The sequence below is a fragment of the Puntigrus tetrazona genome, chromosome 24, assembly GCF_018831695.1.
Source record: "Puntigrus tetrazona isolate hp1 chromosome 24, ASM1883169v1, whole genome shotgun sequence".
Classification (NCBI taxonomy): domain Eukaryota; kingdom Metazoa; phylum Chordata; class Actinopteri; order Cypriniformes; family Cyprinidae; genus Puntigrus; species Puntigrus tetrazona.
In genome coordinates, this window is record NC_056722.1 from 3,907,393 (window position 1) to 3,915,151 (window position 7,759).

General features: G+C 38.0%; 1 protein-coding gene and 3 gene segments (V, D, J or C); 1 reads left to right on the forward strand and 3 right to left on the reverse strand.

Annotated features, from left to right (window-relative positions):
* LOC122329712 (ankyrin repeat and fibronectin type-III domain-containing protein 1) overlaps positions 1 to 2,430 on the reverse strand; it is a 72,295-nt gene extending 69,865 nt beyond the window's left edge. The window contains exon 1 of the mRNA XM_043226171.1: positions 2,389 to 2,430. The gene's annotated coding sequence lies outside the window, so the exon portion shown is untranslated. The remainder of the gene's footprint in view (positions 1 to 2,388) is intronic.
* The window catches only part of LOC122329698, a 610,329-nt gene that overhangs the window by 326,245 nt on the left and 276,325 nt on the right, over positions 1 to 7,759 (reverse strand).
* LOC122329697 overlaps positions 1 to 7,759 on the reverse strand; it is a 601,685-nt gene that overhangs the window by 320,019 nt on the left and 273,907 nt on the right.
* The window catches only part of LOC122329696, a 603,783-nt gene that overhangs the window by 317,501 nt on the left and 278,523 nt on the right, over positions 1 to 7,759 (forward strand).

The window sequence follows — 7,759 nt, forward strand, 5'->3', positions numbered from 1 at the left end:
CGATCGATGCGGCTCTGATCATATTTTGCGTTTGTTAGCACGCTAACCCGACTCTCTCGTATCAAACGTCCGACCCGGTGCAAAATGAAAATAATGTTTCGTATGATGCCACGCTCGTCTGAGCCGCACTGATTCGACCGGCGGTGCGAGTATGGGGCGGGTCTATCTGTTCGTCCGACCAATGAGAGAAGCGCGCAACGTTCTGGAAAGCAGTCGCTGTGGTTAATAAAAAAAGCAACATCACTGGCTGCTGAAATGAATGAATGTGTACCACCTATAGCGACAACGACGGCAAAAATCTTGCAAATATTAGCGCGTGTGCACGCGTTTTGATTGGCGACCGCACGCCACTTACAGAAAATGTGCAAACGGAGCACAACATCAATACTGCATACTACAAAAACAGTAATAATACCATTGTGTTATGCTTTTCCCAAACAGCAATGAAGAAGGAACATTGCCCTCTAGTGTCTCCCGCTCTCGTTCTTACACCCCGGACGAGTCTTTATGGTGTTTTTTTTAGTCGCAGATTACTGTCACTTGTGGTTTTGGTAGCGGATGGCATGGAAATGCTGAAAATGTCCTCACCTTCAGGACATTCAAGATGTAGATGAGTTCGATTCTTCATTCATGGATATGCTCACCCATGGATGCACTGCAGTGAATGGGTGCCGTCGGAATGAGAGTCCAAACAGCTGATGAAAGCACATCAGTTAACACCTTGCGACGTGAAAAGGTGTGCATCCATCATTAAGACGTTTTAACTGTTTAACTTCTGGCCAAAACATCTCTATAGTCTATAACGCATAATAAAGCCTCCTTGTTGACGCCTTATATATGTACATACTTCTCAGATCAAGCTTTCACTTGAGAAAACAACACTATAGAGGATTAGAGGATATTTCTTACAAAAGCAGCTTTTGGATTCACTCGTCATTAGCTTTCGTTCTGACGGCACCCATTCACTGCAGAGGCAGGGATGTGATGCTACATTTCTCAAATCTGTTCCGGTGGAAAAAAACAAACTCCTCTACAGCTTGGATGGCCTGTGAATGAGCACATTTTAAACGCATTTTCGTTTTCGGGTGAACAATTGTTTTGCATCGTACTGACCGCCTACACTGAATCTACATATGGGCTGCAGTGGGCAGGATGATGATGAATGAGTGGTAGGAGGAGCCAAAGCCAACGCTGTCACCTTTAACCAGCTTCAGATCACGAAACGCTGTGCCTCATCGTGTGACGCCAGAAGTGTTTCCCTTTATAGACGTGATGGGTTTTAAAATCAAACACTAATGAGGTGACACTCGGTCTGGGACTGTGATGCCCTCAGGAAGTGCGAGCATCATTTCACTTCCTGTTGAACAGAATTATTTTCGCCAATATTGCGTCAATCAATTTAAGCCTAATTAGGCATCTCAGTAAAGGACCTGAAAATTTTTTTTAATGTATACTGCCAATCAAAGTTTGATAGATATATTTATATTTATTTATTTATTTATTTAAAATATATGTTATTAAAAATTTATATATATATATATATATATATATATATATATATATATATATATATATATATATATATATATATATATATAATTTAAAATATAATATATATAATTATATTATAATATATTTTAAATGACAAAATATATTTAGATATATATATATATATATATATATATATATATATATTTTTTTTTTTTTTTTTTTTTAATAAAAATTCTATATAAAAATTCTATGCACTATTTATCAAGAACACTTTCATTAGATCCAAAGTGAGAATAAAAGCATTTAAATTGTTACAATACACTTCTATTTAAAACAAATGTATTAATCAAAAAATAACATAATAAAAATTCCACAAAAATATGAAGCGCCGCGACTGTTTTCGACAGACAATGGAAAACAATCCAAAAAAGTTTCTTGAGCAGTAAATCAGCATGTATTAGAACGGTTTCGGTCACAGGAATAAATAACACAGAAAATATTTCCTAACATAACTGTAGTAATTTTATCTTGGATTAAATAAATACAGCTTTGTTGAGCAGAAAATATCTTTTTAAAAACATTAAAAAAACTCACTAACCCCTAACATCTAAACAGTAAAAACAGAGTGATCTATCTTTAATATGGGTTACTAGTAATAAACTGATTGATGTTACATGATGCAGATCAATGCTATTTTAATAAAGACGCCCACTTAAACGTTTTTAAGGGGTTAATATTTACAGATTCTGATCATCTCAACATGGCCAAACATTGGCTGATTTATAGGCGTCTGACTAGTCATCTAAAAGCGCAGTGCATCAAGGCCTGTCTTTAGGGCTTTTAAACGTGATGAATATTGATGCGTGTGTTAATGAGATGCAAAACGTGAAGCCTTACTCCATCAGCGCGTCCGTACTGAATACATCAGCATAACAGCCCGCGAACATCACGCCAGACGCATCCTGAGAGAAACACAGACACAAAACACGGTTAGGGTTTCAGCTTCCGGTCATGTTTGCACACAGTGAAAGAGGGGTTTTATCTAATCTAGGTGAGAAATACAACTCTGCTGACGGTTAGGCACACCAAGGATAAAGCGGACGGAAAGATATGAACCTTTAGTAGAGCAGAAAATCCTGAAGCGCATGATATAAACTCAGAAACGCGAAATATAAAGGTGCAATTCAGAGAAAAAAATATTTTTTTATTTATTAAAAAAATATAATGATAGAAAATATATTTTAAAAATATATATAAAATAATTTTGAAAATAATTGTGGGATTACGAGGTGGAAAATAAGAATTTAGACAATCCTCAAAGTCAGAAAGCATGAGATATAAATGCAGGTTTGAGACATAAACTTGCAGTTCATAGAGAAAGAGTCACTTTAAAAAGTCAATTATGTTTGTTTTTTTATTGTGAATAAACCGAATTGTGGGACACAATCTAAGAATTACAAGATGTAAACTAAAAACTATTTAAAAAAATAAATAAATAAATAAAAAACTGAATTGTGAGATTTAAAAGAAATTGCGCTTACCTTTCTGCATTTATGTAAACTACAAATTTAAAGTAAAAAAAAAAATAAATAAAACAAAAAAAAAAGGTGAGATTGTACAATTGCAAAATCTGACTGCAGAGAAAAGAGAAATTGAGATATAATCTCAGCATTTCACTATTTAAAGTCACAACTCCGGGGGGGAAAAAAAGTCAGAATTTGCGAGAAAGTAAAAAAAGGTTTATTTTAATTCATTGCAAACAAAAAACCCGTAAGATCAGAAAGTCGGAATTCTGAGATTATATCTAGCAATTGTGAAAAAAACAAAACAAAACTGAACTGTGAGACAAACTAGAAGAGAAAAGAGAGGAAAAAGTCGTACGCAAGAAACGATTAGCATTTGAACTCGGACGAGTCAGAACTGAGAATCTCAGATGCAAACTTGCGAGAAGCTCTGAATAGAGAATCTGACGAATCTGAAAAAGTCTGCGAGAAGTCGCAATTAGCTTTTTATTTTTTATCCCGTGTCAGAAACAGGCTTCCACAGGAATCAGCTTTGTACTGTCATGCTTTTCTGGTAGGAAACCTCACATCCTGGATGGTGCCTCATTGTGTGTGTGTGTGTGTGTGTGTGTGTGTGTGTGTGTGTGTGTGTGTGTGTGTGTGTGTGTGTGTGCGAGTGTGTGTGTGTGTTTAACATAAGCCCCACAGAAGCCGCCAGCCGCCGTATTCCAGCGTCTCTACAAGTTGAAACAGAGTCGCGGCTCGACGCACACAGACGCTCCTGGCACGACTACGGCTTCATCATCGTACGCTTTACGAAGCTCCCGATCAGACCGTCGCCCGCGTTAACCTTCCGCCGATATTTAGCGGATAACGTAACTCCTGTGAGTCAGCCACCTGACGGCTCACCACAGCCTCCCTCGACGCTCACCTTCCCCGCGCCTCTGACTCACTTCTCTGAATGTCAGCGGGAAATCAAAGAGTCCACTTCAACATCCGTGTGATGATTCACCAGCTGAACAGAATGAATGGGGGAAATGACACGCTTCGTGGCAGCTCATTTCCTGTGGAACTGGACAAATGCATCTCAATCCAAACGTCTCCCGCTCACACACACACACACACACACACACACACACACACACACACACACACACACACACACACACACACACACACACACACACACACACACACACACACACACACACAGACACACACATACAGACACACACACACACACACACACATACAGACACACACATACAGACACACACACACACATACAGACACACACATACAGACACACACATACACACAGACACATACACACAGACACATAGACACAGACACATAGACACAGACACATAGACACACACACATATATACACACACACACACATACAGACACACACACACACACACACACACACACACACACACACACACACACACATACAGACACACACAGACACACACATACAGACACATACAGACACATACAGACACACACATACAGACACATACATACAGACACATACATACACACACATAGACACACACACATATATACACACACACACACACACACACAGACACAGACACACACACACATACATATACACATATACACACACACACACACATACAGACACATACAGACACACACATACAGACACACACACACACACACACACACACACACACACACACACACATACAGACACATACAGACACACACATACAGACACACACACACACACAGACACATACACACAGACACACACACACAGACACACACACATACATATACACATATACACACACACACACACATACAGACACATACACACACATACACTTTGGGTTCCATCTGTTAAACTCACAAGCAACAATAGCAGCCCTTTCCTTTAGCCATTACGGGCATATAATTGTGTGTGTGTGTGTGTGTGTGTGTGCGCGCAAGCATCCTTTTCCTGACCCTGCTATACACAGGACACACCTTACCATCAGACTTCCTTACACTCAAAACCTGCGATTCCACTCACCAAAACACACACACACACACACACACTCAATGTTTACTTTTCATAAATAGGAGCATCATAGACTTTCATAGATTTCTGACGTCTATGTTTTCACATGCGGTTCAATGTCCCTTTTATTGTCTAGCTCTAGCAAGTCAACTTCTTTGTTACGATACGATAAATGCACGGAAAATGCAGTGCAACACCGAGAATAAAATGCATTGCATACAATGAACATGTTATCTGTCCCTCAAATGAAGTAACAAGAAAACTACATTCATTAAAAAAAAAATACTTAAAGGATTTGAACAATTTGAACCTAATAATAACATTTCATATAATTTAATCACGTTTCAACATCGGTAACAATACTTGAGAATCGCTCAAATCATTTATTTATATATATATATATATATATAAACAAACCTAAACGTTATATATAAAGAATTGAATATTTATCAAAGAAACACGCAATAAAATTAATAAAAATGAGATGTCCTTATTTGTTATTAACCTTTATAGATTATGAGCACACACTGAAACTGCATGTGTGTATATGTGTGTGTGTGTGTAAATATGTATTCTACACACACACACACACACACACACACACACACACAACATGCACTCATACACAAACACAAACTCACTGACATAAGCACACAAAACCCTTCAGAACTGCCAAAAAAAAAACCCAAATCTTATAAATGATTTAAAATTCTTAGGTTTCTCCACAAATGCACCGAGTTTGTACGACAGTATTTCTATTATAAAGCGTTGGCATTAACGCAAAGCGACATCTGATCGCCATGACAACCGCTGAACCTGAGCGCGCAAAACAAAAACCTGCTCAAAACCCAAAACCAAACAAACACACACTTAAAAAAAACCCAGCTTCACACAAAACTCACAGGCGACAACAACAAACACGGCGAAGCCGAACGAAAGCCTGATAAACACACGCGTACCTTCGGCACAAAGGAGTCGCTTAGTTTCCCAAACTCCGAGCGAAAGTTTTCAACTCCTCAGAGACTCGGGGCTGATTTTTCTTCTCATCGCTCTTCGAGTCTCCTCGGATTTCATCGATGGAGAAGAGCGCGGCGCCGTTCTCGCTGAGACCTAATTATCCGCTCACTTGTTGTCTGTATCTCTAAACAGAGAGCTGCCTGCCGAGGCTACATTTTGGGCATCAAACGTTACTAATAATAACCCTTTCCTTTGTGAAACAAATCGGTCTTCCGGTAGGGGGCGCGCAGCCGCTCATTCGCCACGCAGATCCCCCGATGATTTTAGGTTTTTGAGACGTTAGTACACTTGAATGTGCGTTGGTTGAAATATTACAATTTTTAAAAATCGCATATTGCATATAAATGAATACCCGCTGCTGAATTCTCGACAAAATATGAAAAAATCCAGCGCGTTCTGAACAGCGCTGAGGAAAGTAACGGGTATCACGTGACTACGTCATCGGCTTGCGTCCTCAAAATCTAGTTAATCTTGTTATAGAAATATATCATTTTAAATTCCAAAAACAAAAAGGTTAACTGCATTTTCGCTTGTCTATTAATATGAAATGTTTTTTTATATTCGGCAGTGTTTAATTGCATGTGTTATTACATCAATAAAAATCGGCGGCCCTCATAATAATACCTTTAACGGGCATTAATTGCCTAGAAAGTACACACAGAAATGGATTTTTATTAGAACGACAGCGCCTGACCAATAAGATTTAACCCTGGTCCGTTAAGCCCCGCCCACGGCGTGCCCATTGTTGCGTTACCTGCCGTTCCAGATGTTTAAATGATTTCTGTGGTATTTAAGATTCAAGTCGTGTGTCTCATTCAAGCAAATAACGTTGTTGTTATTTCTCGGCTTATTTTAATTAGATGTGACACGTTCAAACGAGTTTCGGTTCATAACAAAACAGCACGCTCATCCAAATTAAGGGAGGGTTTTAATTATTATCGTTTAATGACAGGTCCTAGAAGTATGGCCAATTATTCAATTAAAGGCACTTATAGAATTCTTGAAAAGTCATCACACATCTATCAGATATTTAAACTATTCTCTCAGACCCAAATCTCAAGTTTTGTCTATGAAATATATCGGTTTTTAAATATTATTTAAAATGGCACGGCACGCGTTAATGGCGAATTAAAAGTAAAGGTCCCATTAAAAGTTCAAAATACACTCATATAAATGCTATTATTTATATTTTGTAATTGAGGGAAAACGCGGGAGAGACCCAAAATAGTAAACAAACCAAAAATAGATGAAAGACAAAGCAAAACTAGAGGCATCCTGGCATATGCAGACTAATATTTTCTGAAACATGTGATATCTATGGAAGAAAAAACAAGTATTCTCAATACAAATGCCACTGAAACTGGGAAGTCTGAGTTTCTTCGCCTGCTGCATGAATTGCTTGAACTAATTTGTAATCTCGTTTTTTTTTCTGCAAGACTTTTTTAACAAATCTGTTGCATAAAAATAAATAAGACTGATTTAACTGCTAATTAGTCCAGGTCTTAACACAGTTCATGCAACCGGTCACTGGATTAGTATAAAGTCCTACTACCAGAGTTTTGAAGGATTACTGCACCAAAATCATCTGAATTATGCTATTCCAGAGCTCTATGACTAATTATTCTCTGGCTGATCGTTTAAAATAAAGATGTGTATTTATAATATTATTAAACTCATTTGAAATAGGGACTTTTAGCATTTTCTGCCTCTCCA